Raw genomic sequence first — 17,255 nt, 5'->3', positions numbered from 1 at the left:
ACGATGGCGGAGCAAGAGGACAGAAGCCGCAAAGGGAATGTCAGACTTTTGGGAGTGCCTGAAGAAGAAGAAGAAAGACCAGGGGCATGTGCCCTAATGCTAGAGACCATAATCCCCAAGCTGACCGGCCTAAGCTTTGACAGGCCGTTCGAAATCGTCAAAGCCTACCGCATACCAGCGAAGAAACAAGCGAACAGCAATACCCCCAGACCAACAATATGCAAGCCGCTACGAGATAACCACATGGATGCAATCTTCGCTGTGGCCAGGAAAGGACGCCCAATGTTGATGAACGGGAAGAAGGTAACAATCACCCAAGACTTCTCTAGGATCACAGTAGAAGTGAGGAAAGGTTTCCTAGCCCTGCGAGAACAACTGCGCAAAAAAAATTACCTTCACTTTCGCAGGCCCGTCGAAAATGAGAATAACGGACAGGCACGGAAGTAGAATTTTTGACGACCCCAACGACCTACATAGATACCTACAAGGCCCTGCACCAGAGGAAATGGAGCTACCAAGCCCAGGAGCAAAGCGAAGAGCGTCCTCAGACGGAGCCGACGGAGAGGAAGAATGAAGAATGAGCAAATGCAACACAATTGGAACTTAAACGAACATATCTACCTCACACAAACACACATAACCTCAACCGCATCTACCTCCAGGGGAGCCACCTACAACGACGGGGAGAAAGAAGAAGGGAAAACCTACAACAGCCGTATCCTTTTGTTTTCTATTGTGGTGCCTTTTTTAAAGGCACTGCTGTGGGAATGCCAAATGACCCCCCACCAGACCAGGAGAAAACTCCTAATCTGGCCGGCGGTCGACTTTGACGGTGTGGCGGCAGGACAGTGGCATGCCGCCCTGCTCCCGCACTACCAAACTCGTAATCACCCCTTAAATCCTTTGCAGACAGTCCCTGTGTGTTTAAAACGATGTTCTCCTTATAGCTGCTTGTATCACACAGCCAGAGTTCATGCAGTCATGCAGAGAAGCCGAGTAGGTGGTTACAATGACACACTGAAGAAGCAATGTTAAAAACATAAACTCATCAAGGCTCTTATGTTTCCACTTAAAAACACATTACTCCCAGAACCATCCAGCACTTGGTCTGGTTGCCTTTAGCTGAAGAAGCGCCTCCCCACGAGACCGCACAACGCACTGGCTTCTCTGAAGGGAAACTCGGCTGTGTGCGCGAGGCTCAGCTCACAGCGCTGACAAATGGCACGTCACTTCAGAAGGAGACTCAGGAAATGACATCTTTATCCCAGAGTTATGGGTAGACACTGGTGCCAACATGGGTAGGAGATAGTTAAAAGGGGAGTGCTTTCCTGAAAGCACATCTGCATGCGCTGGTTCAGTCTAGCGTCTCCAGCTGTGGAAAGGACCTGCAAGCAAAGTAAGCCAGCTATTTGATTGTATTTAAGATCAAATATATTATCAGGAGGCGCAATAAAAAATATATTTATACTGTATGACGTAGTATATATAGACTGGAAAACGCTTTTCATACTAATGTCTAAACTGCTAGGCGCCAGTTATCTTTTCTGTAATGTGCAACATGCGTTTTTAAAGTTTGTTTGGTATTATATGTGTGCACTTTATGTTTAAGGAATTGCTTAATAGCTAGTAACAAGCAAAAATACGCAGACAAATAAGCCCCAGTTACCTTTTCTGTAATGTACAACATGCATTTTTAAAGTTCGTTTTGTATTAGATGTGAGCGTTTTTATTTCTAAAGAATTGCTATATTGCTAGCAACAAGCACACAATAATACGCGGACAAATAGGAGAACGTGTAGGGTGAGAGTTCCTTACTTTGCACTGTGTTTTATCTCGTTTGATCTGCTGATCGGTGAATTTTGATTGCACGATTGAAAAGATATACAGGAATAGGGCATGTTCTCGTCTCCATTACACTGCTGTAGGTTGTGAGTTCCGTTGAAGGAATGTGCCTGTGTACGCCTTATTGGACGCGTTTATCTGCACACGACACTTTGGGTAAACAACAGCGAATGCCGCCTTTGAACCAGCTGTTCCGAGAGCAGCTTTGGTCCAACTCAGTGAGATAGGAAGGCAGCGCCACTTTGAAAAGCTCAGTTTGACTTTTACTGCGAGACAGTTTTCTTTCAGCCTCAAATAGCTAAGAAAATATTTTCTGGAATTCCAGGCATTTTAAATACTGTCGCGGCAAATAGGCGTTTCATCGGTTTTTGGGAGTTTTAGATTGTTCAAAAAAAGTGGGGCCCAACAATTGCCTTGGGAGCCTGCTGCCAGATCTGTGAAAGGCAGAGGTTACCGAACGAATACCACAGTTGCGTGGTCTTCATTCCAACTCAGGACTCTTTCCTGCACAGCTCCCTCTCTTTTTATCTCACTCTTGCAAGTTCATTTTCAGTCTCTAGAGAGAGATGCACTCCCAGTCAACTGATCTGGGTTTAATCCATCATCATTCTTTAGCTCACTCCACCAACCCAGTTCAGACATGGCCATATGCAAATCAGTCTGACCCTGTGCCTCATGGGAACAGTCCAGTCCGAACTGCCAAGCCATGTCTTCCCTGGACCGGAAACAAGCATCCTGGGACCGTTTTCTGGCTAATCAGCCGTCATCAGCCAGGCTAGCTTGAATCCAGTGGCAAAGTGAGCAAGGGACCCACGTCTGGGCATACCGTGCCAACTTAGGGCAAACAAAGCGATACCAAAGGGGATGATGGACGGAGCGTTGGAACAAATCAAACACTCACCCCCAGTCAACTGATCTGGGTTTAATCCATCATCATTATTTAGCTTACTCCACCACCCCAGTTCAGACATGGCCATATGCAAGTCAGTCTGACCCTGTGCCTCATGGGAACAGTCCAGCCCGAACTGCCAAGCCATGTCTTCCCTTGACTGGAAACAAGCATCCTGGGACCATTTTCTGGCTAATCAGCCGTCATCAGCCAGGCTAGCTTGAATCCAGTGGCAAAGTGAACAAGGGACCCATGTCTGGGCATACCCTGCCAACTTAGGGTGAACAAAGCGATACCTCTGTAAAAGGGTGGCAAGACTTCTCTCCCAGTGAGGTCGGTTTATTTGTTTTCAGTTGATGTGGGCTGACCTTTGCCCCACGCTGTATGCTGTACTGGATGGTGGAACAATATGAACCGCACAATTAAAGGCTTATGGATGAACAGGGCTGACTGAAAGCCCCTATGTGTAAGTATATCATATATATTGTTTTAGTACAATTAAAAGGACGTGGCTACGAATAAAATTACTAAAATACAAAAAATATCTGTTTGGTTCATTCTGTGCTACACAAGGCATAAAAATAACCACTTGGATTTTACCTGCTTTTTCACAACTGCACGATCACAATGATCTAGCCCCTGGTAGCAGTTTTACTCCATTAGACTAAATCTGTGCATTGTATGATCTGTACTTGTTTGTGACTAAGCATATAATGAAATGTGAGCATACTAAGGAATTTTCAAGCTGCAGCTATCAAAGTGCATATATAGTAAAAATATGCATCCCAACCGGCATATTATTCTCTCCATGGGCAAAAAATGCACACTAGCAATGCGTCGTTCTAAACAGTGTTTAGGAGCAGAAATTGGGACAAGAAGCAAAGATGAAAAAAATGTGTTTCTGTATCAAAACAAAGAACAAGCCTTGGCTAAGCCAACGAGTAAGCATCCTATGGTATAAAACATTATGGGGCTGATTAGGATGGCGGGGAGACCGCCACAGACAGGCTGTCGGTGGCGATCTCCCTGCCATCCTAAGCAGCTTTTCCACTGCCAGATTTGATGGAGGCAGTGATCAGGCTGGCGGAAAGCCCAACCACCACACATCCGACGGGCTCCCTGAGCCTGCCGGTGCGGCAGAGGGCCTCCCAAATCCTAAAATGGCAGTGCCTACCAGGCACCGCTGTAGTGATTAGGATGCTCCCTCCCCGCCAGCCTTTCCATGCCAGTTCACCCGCCATGAAAAGGCTTGAGGGGATGGACATTGGGGTCACATAGCGGGCCCCCCTTCAACCCTGGCCCTTTTCTTTGGGTGTGAGGGGCACCTACGGTGCCCTCAACATATCCATGTACTAAGTGACAGGCATCACATAGTACAGGGATATGTAAAACATCCCTTTTTTACACTGCGGCGGGTGCTGCAGCCAGCAAAACCCACCACAATGTTAAAGGTGGGTGATGCGACCTCCACTATGGCGGCCGCATCCTAATTGTGGGACTGCCACCTTTTTAGAGCGCGGTCCCAAATAGGAGACAATGTCGGAGGGACTAAAGTCCATCGACCATCATATTTAGGCCCTATGTGTTGATTATGAGCTTGTTTGATTCTTGGCCTTTTTATAATTTAGTGTGGCAATATCATGATTAGCTAATCAAGTTGGTGTTTCTGCTTATATGTGCCACTCTAGAAATTATAGCAATAATGTCATTATACAGGCTTGGAGATACATTGCACTCAGAGAGCAAAGACTGGCATGAACACTATAACTCCACTTAAAAGTGATCTGGATGGGGGTTGAGGTGTTTACCGCACCAGATAAATATTGATAGCAAAGGGTGCAGTATTTACTGGGTGCAATTAAAGACCTCCAATTCCCTGTGAAAATTAAAACTTGCATGTGAGATTTGATGCTTTTTGCACTAAATTCCACACCTATCAGAATGTGTTTCTCCTTGAAGACTTCAGAACAACCATACAATCCTCAGTTCTCTCCCATTAGGATGGAGGAAATGTGGTTCTGAGAATTCTGAACTCGTGAATAAAACTTCGTCGTAGCATGATGATTTTTATATCAAAAGACCGAAAATGGCTAGTACACTATGTACAAGCATTTTCGTCATATTCGAGTGACGATTTCACCTCGAAATCGTCATTTTCGTCTTGAATCCTTGGCTTCCATTTTGTGTACGGCAGCCATTTTGTGGGTTGCCCTGACATAGGCTTATAATACAGCTAAATTCGATTCCAAAGGACACGTACACCTTAATTGACTTTTCTCTGACCTGGGCAGGTTGAAACCATTGCCCCAGGCCGAACCTGTTTGGTCAGTTCCTCTCCCAGTGGCCGAATAAGATAGCATGAAGGCACAACAGGCCATAAACCCATTTCATCGCACACACCCTGCCGAATCTTGCTCACACCTGTCCCTGCTCTTTTCTCTCTCACTTGCTTTATGATGGGGAGGTGCCCATTTTTATTGGGGGTCCACCGATATCTGATGAAATGTTGGGCCTTGCCGGATGATTTGTTGTGGGCTGGACGAACTGAAATGTGGGCTGTCATCATGACTCTGCTTTTCCTTTGTGGCGAAAATATTTGAATGGTATACTAAAATTCGAAGAATGTTTGCCTAAAGCACAATATTTTGTATAAAAAGAGAAGCCTGACTTTGTAAGTTTGAGCAGTCTCCTGAGAATATACATCCCGTGTGTTGCACTTCTAGGACGCTTGTTTCTTGGTTGCAGCCAATAAAATCGATCCTTGACTTCACCTAGAAGACTCTGAGTTTCTGTGGTCTGAATCAGGAAAGAACCCGAGGTCTTTGGGTGTACCCTGGCACCGCTGGGTTACCGGTTTGGTACCGGTTCTGAAAAACGCAGTACCTCAGAAACACCCAGCTTAGCAGTGTCCCTGAAACCACCAATGAAATGTATTCTTTACGCAGTGGCACAGCTCAAAACAGTTCAAGGAACTTGTCATCCCGATTAAAAGAACTACAATGGATCTCTCTTGCAGTCTGTATCAGTTTGAAGATCAGCTGCAATTCTTGTCAAGCCCTCAACAACAGGACCCCAGTTTACCTCTCAAACACGCAAACAAACTAATCATGTCTGGGGAACAAGCAATAACTAAAGGCTGGACAGCTCCAGATTCTAGACAAACCATTGAAAGAAGAGAAAAAAACAGAAGCCGAACCATTTAAAATATGGCTTCCATGATCTGGAACAGCATCCCTGTTGCAATGCTATCAGCACAGACTATCCTGCAATTACAGGCCCTAAAGAGAGAGTATACTCTTGACCTTCCTACAAAGATTGTATCTTTCCGGGTAACACGTCCCCTGTTCAGCACTCCACTGCTCTTCAACATGGTTTGAGCTCTACAAATAGCAATATGTGCACACGTATACACAAACATACATAAATACTATGTTTTGACCCGGTATATATTGATAGGTTTCACCTATTAAACTTCACCAGTTGAAAATTGTGAGGTACAGTAATAACCTCAAATCGAGCACTTCGGACGACTGTGCAAACAGATGTTTGTTTGTGGACCAGAATTTAATAGTACACCTGTAATCCAGACCTAAGGATAGTCTATAGAGTGAAAACCAGGAGGGAAATAAGAAGAGGTGAGTCTGAAGGTATCTAAATGCCTTCAACAGTTGGTAATCAGTGGATTTCTCTCTATATACAAGTAAAGTAATAGAAGTGTGAAACACCCTTAGATGTTTAGGGTCAGATTTAGTCCTGAGTTATAATGAGAAAACTGTTAGAAATTGACAATTGTCCTATGAGCTCACGTCTTATATGCAACACCTCATTAGAGTGCAAAGTACGGCTGACCCTTTGATGTAATTCCCTGTATGTATTTTCCTATCTGTGTCTGACACAGCATAAATGGGGATCCCACACATGAAAGGTAAACAAATGTCCATCACAGAGTGTAAGAAACATCTCAGCAGGTCACAACACTAATACAATTTTTGCTACCATGGCATGGTGGACCTGTCCGCATTGTGTTTTTTCCCAAAGATGCTTCATCCAAGGAGGCAGGTGTAGATCCTGGGTACAAGGCGCCTCAAGCCTGAAGGCAATTCCCAAATTTGGTGAAATAGCCACAACTCTATGGCGTTGGTTATAGGAAGAGAAACGATGCAATTGAAACCCTCCCATAGAGAATAAGATTAATAATGGGAAATCTGATGATACAATATAACTGTTATTGCACTCTAGAGATGCACTAATATCTCCTAATATTTGGATATAGGGTGACCAACCGTCCGTAAATTTCACGGACCGTCCGTAAATTGGACCTCACGTCCGTTGTCCGTGAGGATCCCTTTTACGGACGCCTTTTGTCCGTAATTCTGGGCCCTGCAGGGAACAGCACTGTTCCCTGCCAGAGACCTCAACTCCCTAATGGGGCCGCCACAACCTCCTCCTCGGAGCACAAGAGCAGCCCCACCCGCCCATTGTCATTCTCTCTGCGGGCTGATTGCCACATCCAGAATGACAATGGGCTGCAAAGCATGTGGTGGCCGGCATCCTACAACCTCTGTCCACGGCAGGCATTCTGTCAGACAGAAGACTACCTGAGGGGGGTGGGGGTGGAGTTGTTTATTTGTTTCTTGGTTTCTTGGCGTTTGAAGAAGCATTTTGTTTTCACTCAGGAGGCCTATCGGGCTGCCAGCTAGTTTGGGACGATTAGAGATGCAAATCGGAGAGTTAGTTTGGATTGTGTTGTAGGCAGGAGCTCTCAACTTCAATGTTATTCTACACAGAAGACAATGTAACTAGATGAGGCTTGCAGTGACATGACTGAATTTAATTGAAAATGGGTTAGTGAAGTATTTAGCAGTTTTGAGTGGGAGGAGTTTGGATTGGGTGTTGCCCAATAGAATGCCCCCCTAATTATCTAAATGCACATGTTGCTGAATAAACGTGTAATCATTATAGGCATCTGTCAGAGTAAAGCTTTGTTTGTCCAGTCTCTAAAAGGGGAGTCGGGGCTTTCTGGTGCACTGTGTGCATGGTTGCACGTGCCAAAGGATACGTTTATTTAAATCCACTGGGGTCAAAGGCTATTAGGGTGACAGTATTGCCATTTTAGAACGGATGCATTTTCAATATTAAAGGAAGCCATGATTGCTGCTTTTTTATTTGATGAAACTAACAACCATTAACAAAGCCAATAGTTCTGGCTTGTTGCAGGTGTAACGTTACTTGTTGTGTTATTTGGATACAATGACAGAAGACGCAAAATACCAGTTAGGCGGTACACTATACTAAGCACAGATTTTTACCTTAGGTGTTTAAAGCCGCACCCTTAATTACATCAAAAATCCACTTTGAAGAAACCCCCCAGTTTTTTCATCCCACTTAAAGCCCTGGAAACAACACTATGTCACAGTCACCTCATGACCTGACGCTGTGCATCATGCATGACTCATGACTCAGATTGCCTATGTGCAAGGGCATAGTGAACCCTTCCCCACCCCACCCCTTGCTTTAGGAACTAGAGCAAGGGTGATGTTCTTGCTGGGCCTCTTCTGTCTGCAATTCTGCAGACAAAGGCTCAGCTCATAATTAAAATGAAAAAGTGGGTGAGTAAGCGAAGAGATGGGTGGATGGCTGGATAGATTAGTGAAAGGGTGAATAGATGAATGTGAGGGTGAATGGATGGATAATGAGAGAAAGGATGGATGGATGGACGAGTGAGTCAGTGGAAGGATGGATAAGACAAAATGTAAAAAGATAGATGCTTGGGTGGAAGGGTAGAAGGGTGGGTAAAAGGGTGGGTGGGTGAGTGAAAGGCTGGAGGTAAGAGTTAAAGGGTGGTTGATGGGCGAGTGAATGGTCGGATGTATGTGTAAAATTATGGATGGATGGATTGATTAATTGATAAGTGAAAGGGTGAATGGATGGACCCATGAGTGAAAGGTTGGATGTAAGGATGGATGAGTGAGTGAAAGGGAGGGTAAATTGACAAAAGGATGGATAGATGAGTGAAGGAGTGAAAGGGTGGATGAATGACTGATAGGATCAATGGATGGATTCATGAGTGGATGAGTAGATGGATGGGTGGAAGGAAGGATGGCTAAGTGCTGCAAGGGTCGATGGAGAGAGAAAGGGAGTATGGATGGATGACAAGGGTGAACGGGTGGAAGTATGAGTGACTGTGGATGGATGAGTGAGTGAAAGAATGGCTGGATGGGTAAAAGGCTAAAAGGCTGGATGGATGAGTGAATGGATGGATGGGTGGAAGAGTGGATGGATGAGTGTACCAATGGATAGGGTGAAAGGGTGGATGGATAGATAATGAATGGATGAGTGAAATGATGGATGGATGAGTGAAATTAAATGAAATGAGTTTGCAAATGGTTGAATATGTTTGGCTATGGATGGGTTGAATTATATACTGTTGCGTGAACTCCTCTGATGTGTCTGTAAAACTTACCTGTTGTCCCAAAGTTTTGTCCTGAATTTTGACCTCCTGTCCTGAATTTTTGTCCTGAATTTCGACCCTTTGTCCTGAATTTTTACACTCGCTGTCCTGAATTTGGACCCATGCCAGTTGGTCACCCTATTTGGATATCTTCTAAGGCTGCAATATTGTGGAGCAACAGGTTCTAGTACTGCACCTATTTTGCCACATGTTTAAACTGCGAACCGTATCACTTCTCGTATGGTAGTCTGTCTGACCCCAATTAAAACGGTCAGAACAATATTCAAATGATGACTGCACCCCATAACATATCTGCATTGTGTGACGCATTGACAGAGGTTTTCTACTGGCCTTAAATCGTGAGTTAAGGCACTTCACTACACAGTCATGTGCAAAGATTGCAAACGTCACTGTTTGACAAGCACAGAGTACAGACGCAGTTGTCAGACAGGCTCATATATTCAGCGCCATTTTGAAACGGTGGGATGTGTGGGCTGGCTCTTCTGGGCCAATGACGTATCTGTGCAGTATGTTTGCCAGTTGTAGGTGTTGTTCAGCAACTTCAAATCTGGTGGATTTATTACATTGTGTTTTACATGATATTAACACATATGGGACAGTATTCCATATGGAGTGTATCTATTTTTAATTAGTGGACGCAGGACATTTATCTGTGGCCACCTCGATGTGTTACCGGAGAGCAGTTAGAAATAGTAAATCTAGAGCCCATGTGACAATATTTTTGTAAACGTATTTAGGACACAATTTTTCTCTCAGGGGATATTTTTTGCTAACAGTATTGGGACGCACAGCCAGTCCTTTTGGGCAGATGGGCCCACATGTTATCTCTCAGCTGAGTGCACACGTTTCTACACATGAAAATCTGTTTTGGGTATTAAATTGTCATATCTAATACTATGATAGGCTAGAGACACATTTCCACTATGCAAGCCAAAGGGAATTACTTTTGGAGAGGAGTCAAAGGTACATACTTCACATCAACAAATTAAAACTTACAATACTCTCAGAACTTTAGTCAGTATTCTCTGAGAACTCATTAATATATTTATTTACAAAGTTTGCCATCTGGGCTAGGATGTTGTATACTTTGATTTATATGTACATATAGTCAAGAGTTAGTCATTTTGAAATATCTATCAATAGCTACAGGCCAAATTGCACACCCAGGTTACTGTGTATTGCCGGTGATTTATCACTGCATATCAGTTCAGTTCAGTTCAGAAATCTTTATTCGATGAATAAAATAAAAGCACATATCTACAGTTAAAAAACAATTAAATACAGTCTCTGAACCATATAATACAATCAATACTAATAACAGATAAAAACAGGCATTATCTTTAACATTGATTAGCTCAAGCCTCTGGTATTTCTCAGTCTAACTGCTACCTTAAGAAAATTCATTATACAACATAAAGTATATGCATCATTTGCTCTTTGTAAAAACAGTAGGGCATCTTTGGCATGATGAAACTTCGCCTGTATTAAAATCTCTACCAAAAATTTACGTCTGGGGGACCTATAATAAAAGCATAAAAGTACAAAATGAAGGCCTATTGTCGCAGCCGCAGGCACCCTTCTGCTCAATGGTTACAGTAAAACCTGGTGGATCAGCCAGTATATTGGGTAGTAAATTTAGCTTAAAACGAAACATTAAAAAACGTTTCTGGGCATTATGCATCAAATACAGGTAGGGTTCCATGACAACACTATTCTTGAATAGACAGTAGGAACTAACTGTACGTTTCGAGGCTTCCGCTTGTGCCCTGCGTGTATCAAACTGGTCAAATAACCGTTTTTTAATCTGCAATTTTTCCAAGTTTGATACCGCTCTAGGGTTATTAAAGAGGTCCAACTCATCTAAATCTACTAGAGTGTCCTTCACATATTTGAGCCACGGGATAAGCTGGCTCCTATCCCTGTTCAAGCAGTCTCTCATGATTTGTCTGTTCAGGTCAGCTTCTTGATTTCCCCAGATTCTCAGCCATGCCATAATTGGCCTGAGCTTGACCTGATCCTCCAGAAAAGGTCTGCCTAATTCTCTATGGGCTATAATCGCCGGGGAGCTTCCTGGGATTTTTAAAACCCTTCTTAGGTACTTATCTTCCTCCAGTTGCAACTGCTTAATGTCCACAAAACCCCACACTTCTGCCCCATACGTGGCTTTGGAGCAACTTATGGATCCAAATAAGTTCATAAGTTGTTTCCTGAGACCAGCGGCCAAGCCTACGTGCACAATTTGAGATAGCACCATTGGCAGATATGAGTTTTGAGCACCCCTCATCAACTAGAGGTTTAAATTTCAATGCCCCATCAAAAAGCAGGCCAAGATAAGAGAAAGACTGCACCTTCTCTAGGGTGTGAGACCCTATCTTGCATACAAATTTCTTACAAGGATGCCAGCATCACGAATGACTTACTCAGATTTACTGATAAATTTAGAGTGTCCATAAAATTAGTAAATCCGTCAATCAGACACTGCAAACCTCTCGGGGTGCGGGAAAGCAGGACCGCGTCATCCGCGTACAAAAGCACCGGTATGTGGCGCGAGCCTGCTTTCGGGCAGTCCGAGTTTAGGGAGATTAGTGACCTCTCTAAGTTGTTAATGTAGAGCGAGAATAGAAAATGGGCAAGAATGCACCCTTGTCTCACTCCACTTAAAGGGTACGGTGTTCCCCCCTCCATGTTATAGAGCACTTGTGCAGTTGTGTCCTGGTGTAAATCCCTAAGAATACTGATCAGACCAGGGTCAATGCCCATCTCACTCATCTTCACCCACAACTTACTCCTGTTCATGTGGTCAAATGCGGCCGCTAAATCCATGAACCCCATATATATGGCTTCATTGCTAGCTTTTGTGTACTTGGCCACCAGCATATACAAATTTAAACATTGATCGCTGGTGGACCTTCCTGCTCTAAAGCCATACTGGGTATCTACAATGATACTGTGTTCTTCAGTCCAGTCAATTAACCGGTCCAGGATTACCCGGCCCAAGACTTTAGCCGATACATCGATCAGGGAGATAGGTCTATAACATTAAGGGTTGCCCCTATTGCCCTTCTTAAAAACAGGGACAATTTTTGCGGTCGACCAAGAGCGAGGTAGTCTGGACTTGACCACCGCATTAAAAACCCTTGTTAAAATGGGAGCCCATAAATCAACATTACTTAGATATAGGTCTGGAGGTGTGCCATCAGGTCCTGGCGCTTTATTATGGGACAGGCCCTGGATCCCCCTGGTAATTTCTTCCAGAGAGAATTCTACATCAGTACTTTGCATTCCCTCCCAACCCCCCCCCAACCCCTGTAGCTCATGATTATAGAGGGCCTCAAAATGAGAGACCCACTGTTCGGGCAATATATTATTCCCTATATCTGGGGTGGTGCTGTCCTGGAAGCATGGCCTATTGATTATTCTCCAGAAGGCTGTCTGGTCTCTATTTTCTCCCGCCTTCCTTTTTTCCAAACCTAGCACACCCCAGCAGTGACCATTGTAGAAGCTCCGGTGCATAAGGTAGCACCTTTTTAGCCACTTTTAATATTACATGGTCTCCTTTGCTCCCTATGTCTGTGCTCATCGACCAGTCCAGTACGGGTCGCCCTTCCAGGTATGGCTCTATGTCTCATGTTTCCATGTCTCGGGCCTCTGCCACTTACCTCTTGGGCCTTTGGAGCTGCAGAGCTGCATAATAAAGATCATAATTGGGGTCGCTTAAGTCACTGCTACCTCTTGGTGTATATAATTTGTTTATAGCCACGCGTCGGCAGCCCCCGCCTCAGACCAAGGAGGCATGAAGAGACTGGCATTCTCAGAGGAAGTACTTCTTCAGCACCACTGGTTTAACTGCAAAAAAATACAATAGTCTAGGCAGTACTAACATTTTGTCTACCGCTATGCGGCCAAGGGTTGACAACGGTAAGGCTGTCTTCCAAGGCAGGTAATGCATCATTGATGCCATTGCTTTACCTAAGTTACCATTGATAAGGTCTTTTTCCTTGTGGTAGATGTTAACTCCCAAGTATTTGATGGTCCTGAGTTCTAGTACAGATCCTCTGTGGGAAAGTCAACCTGTCATTCCTTTGGTATATTGATCAAAGGAAATAAACAGGACTTAAGCCATTTGACTTTCAGCCCAACACTGTGCCAAAGTTGGCAAGCAGGTATATAAGTGAAGGCAGGCTGCCGTTCAGGGTGGCATCACTGCAAAGGTAGAAATGGGCATCGTCTGGATACAGAGATACCACATGCTAATCTCTGCTCTCCAAAATTCCCCATTTCAGGGCTATTAATTCTCAAGAGACAGGCCACCGAATCCATCTCTAGCACAAAGATAATGGGTGAGATGGGCACTCCTGTCTGGTACCTTGGCATATATGCATTGCTTAGGATATAATTTTTCTTATGCATTCAAGTTAAGATTGGGGAGGGTAACTGCTTATCAAGGAGGATCAGAACATATAATGGCCGAAAGCAGGGTTGTGTCCTTGCCCCCTGCCTATTTAATTTATTTCTATCAGACCTTCCACAGCACTTGGATGTTGTCAATGGGCATGCTCCAAGGATTGGGGGAGTGCAAATTGGCTATGCTGATGATACGATTTTGGCGAGCCGTACCCCCATTGGCCTACAAAGGCTTATTACTGCTTTTGATGATTATATACAGCTGATTGTTAAGGTTTTTAAAGCAACCTTTGGAATTGACAGGTCAGTGTGTCAAGTAGCAATTAGACTGTAATTCGGTCTCCAAAGACAGTGCCTGGTATCAAAAGGATCCTTCCTAAAATGCATGGCTGCTTTATCAACATCAGCCCCAGCATCATTAGGGAATATTTGCTGGCAAGAAATTGATAAATCTGCTTACACTGCAAAATGGAGAGCCTATATTTTAGCATCCTTACATGATATTGGCCTGGAAATTGAACTGTCAGCTTTAAAAATGCCGAACTATAAATTAATTTTAAAAAAGCATATCAAAGCGAATCGTCTAAATTGGATAAAATTGCTTTAGCGAAAAAAACTATGCATGGTACGTGATTAATTCATATCAATCCCCGCGCGTTCAGCCATAGTTAAATGTCTTCTTTTCTGTAAAGTTTAAAAAAATGTTTCTAAGGCTACGTATAGGTATAAACCCAACAAAGGAGGGCACTCATTCTTGGATTAAACAGTGGCGGGACACTAACTGTAGATTCTGTGGTTGGCCACAGGAAACTCTTGTACATATAGTATGTGTATGCCCGAGGTTGACTAATCTTAGACGTTTTTTTCTGAGACCTTATTTTCTGATGAGTGGTTTGAGATCTGCTCATCAGGCATTAATCATGTCATTGTCCGGTGAATCGGTTCCACTACTATGTCAATTGGTAACATTTTTAATGGCAGTAGATAAATGTTTAATATAGGGTAGATCCCCTCTAATTTTATGACGTTGGTGCTATTGATTTTAATGATTTATAATCTTGATTAAATTAATAATTTTTGTTACGATGGTATTAATTTGAAATGTAATATCAGCGGGGTTACAATCGCAGCAAACTGATGCACTTTTTGCACATTAGATCATTCGAAAGGATGGGAAATTAATGTTTATTGGTCGATAATATTTCCTTATGATATCTATGGAAAAGTATGTAAAGCACACCGTCACTTTAATCTGTATTATGTAATTCAAGATATAAGGTTGCTAGAATTTGGCTTATCAACAAGGTTTTAAACTGTATATATGGGATTGTTTTTTGTTTTATGTGAAGAGAATATCTCTTGTCTTAAAATGTAATTGTGTTTTTTTGGTTAATTATGATGCTGTGATTACAATAATTTTAAGTAATCAAGCAATAAAGATGATATACCACTTATGCATACTCTTGCCATTATTTCCATGTATAGGAGCTGCACCCAACGATGAAACTCTGGGCCTAGACCTAGTGTCCATTAGACCTCCATCAAATACCAATCAAATTAGCCTAGGGTGTTGAAGGCCTTCTCAATATCTAAAGAGGCAACCCTGTGTTCTAATTGGTGCTTCTGCAACTACCCATTGGTTGAGAAAGATGTTGTACCAGGGGTTAGGCCAATGTGGTCTGGTGTATTATTTTAATCCAAATTAAGGAGAGAGAGTGGGCAATAAAACGTCACCAAGAGAGGGTCTCTATTCTGCTTCCGATGGACTGCAATGAGCGCCACTCTCAAGGAGGCTGGCAGGTGTACCATGTTCTTCACCACCTTGTATGTTCACAGCAGCCTGGGCGCAAATCACGGGGCATTCGCTGCATAGAATTGCATAGGAATCCCAGTTTTACCTCTGGCCATTTGTGTTACTGGTGATTTTATCTCTTGGACGGTGATTTGATCCTCCAGTTATGTTCTCTGGAGCTCATTATTGGATGGAAGTTGTAATCTGTCTAAAAAAGTAGGTATCTCAGCATTGCTCATCTCTAGAGGGTGTGTAATGTTAAATAGTAGGAGTTTTCCTAATACCTTGCTTTACAACTTCGATCTGTACTTTTTCTTCCTTCTTTCATGTTCCGATCTTTGCTTACATTTTTTAAATGTTTTATTTATTGCTGAGAATGTTATGTTATGTGGACTTGTTCAGCTCACTAATCACCAGTGAGGGTATCCAGGTGCTTGAACAGGTGTGTAGGCGTACACTCTCAGCTGAGTTATTCAAAGCTCTAGGTCTTCAGCTTCTTGTGGAACTCAGGAAATGAGGAGGAGGCTCTGCTGTGCTGTGAGCGGGCACTACATGCTTTTGGTGCGATGTTTGAGAGTGACCTTGTACTCTGCTATTGTGAATTGGTGTTGTGTGCAAGTGAGAGTGAGAGTGAGGCTGACTCTAGGTGTTTGGTAGGTGAAAGTGTATGAGATTGTTTAGGTATGTTAGTCCAGTGTTGCACATTGTATCCGTGTGTGAGAAGTTTGAATCAGCAACATTTGTGAATGGGGTGCCAGTGGAACTCTGAGAGGGAGCGGGAGATGTGGCATGGGAGGCTAAGTCGTGTGGCAGAATTCTGGATGGTCTGGACTCTGTGTAGGAGCTGCTTGGAGATTCCAGCGTAGAGTGCAATGCCATAGTCAAACCTGCTTGGGATGAGTGCTTGCATGACAATCATTTGGTGTTCTCTGGCAGCCACTTGAAGATTGTCCATAGCAAATGTAGGAAGTGGAAGCAGGCAGCTCTCACTGTGTTGACGTATGCCGTCATGCTGAGCTTGTTGTTCAGGAAGATTCCCAGATTTCTGGCCTGGCTCGTAGGTATTGGTCCTAGCTCCGTTGGCCACCAGGTAGTGTCTAAATAGAAGAGCTTGTTACCGAAGACTAGAGCTTCAGCCTTGTCAGAACCGAGCTTCAAGCAGTTGATTCTCATCCAATCTGCTACTGTGTTCATGCAGTTGTTGCAGCTGGTTTTGGAGGCGGATGTTTTGTCCATCAGGGAGAGGAAGAGTTGGGTGTCATTTGTGTAGGAGATGATGGTGATGCTTTCAGACCGGATGATGTTGGCGAGCAGTGTCATGAATACATCATGAATAATCTTTTTGAATAACCGTAATGGAATACAGAAAGGTCCCTATCATACTTCAAGGACACAGGACACCAGAGGTAAGTTCAAGAATGTGATTTATTCAAGCCTGTACATGACAAGATGCTGGTGGCACACAGAAAACCTTCAACTGCCACACAGATTCAAGGCACATTCTACGTGGGACCTTCATGTGACAATGGCAATGTTCCACGACCCCATGCCTTGAGCCTTCACATAGAGCACCCGCATATTACATAGATTACTACATGGCTCTTTCCTTTTGCAAAAATACACAGTCAATATTGTACATGAACATTTAACCCCAATTATTTAGAAAGTATATTTTTAAACTAAACAATGAAGCATATTATTTTTAATTTCATCTATAGTTAAAACAACATAATATTATTAAACCAACCAACTGTTAGAATGACTACAAAAATGAAGACAGCCTAGCATAGTACATCTCAGCTGAATATATGAAGATTATTATTCTCAATTGCCTAACATATGATTATAAAAATATT

The sequence above is a fragment of the Lissotriton helveticus genome, chromosome 2_2 (assembly GCF_964261635.1).
Source record: "Lissotriton helveticus chromosome 2_2, aLisHel1.1, whole genome shotgun sequence".
NCBI lineage: Eukaryota > Metazoa > Chordata > Amphibia > Caudata > Salamandridae > Lissotriton > Lissotriton helveticus.
Note: the sequence above shows the minus strand (reverse complement) of the source record.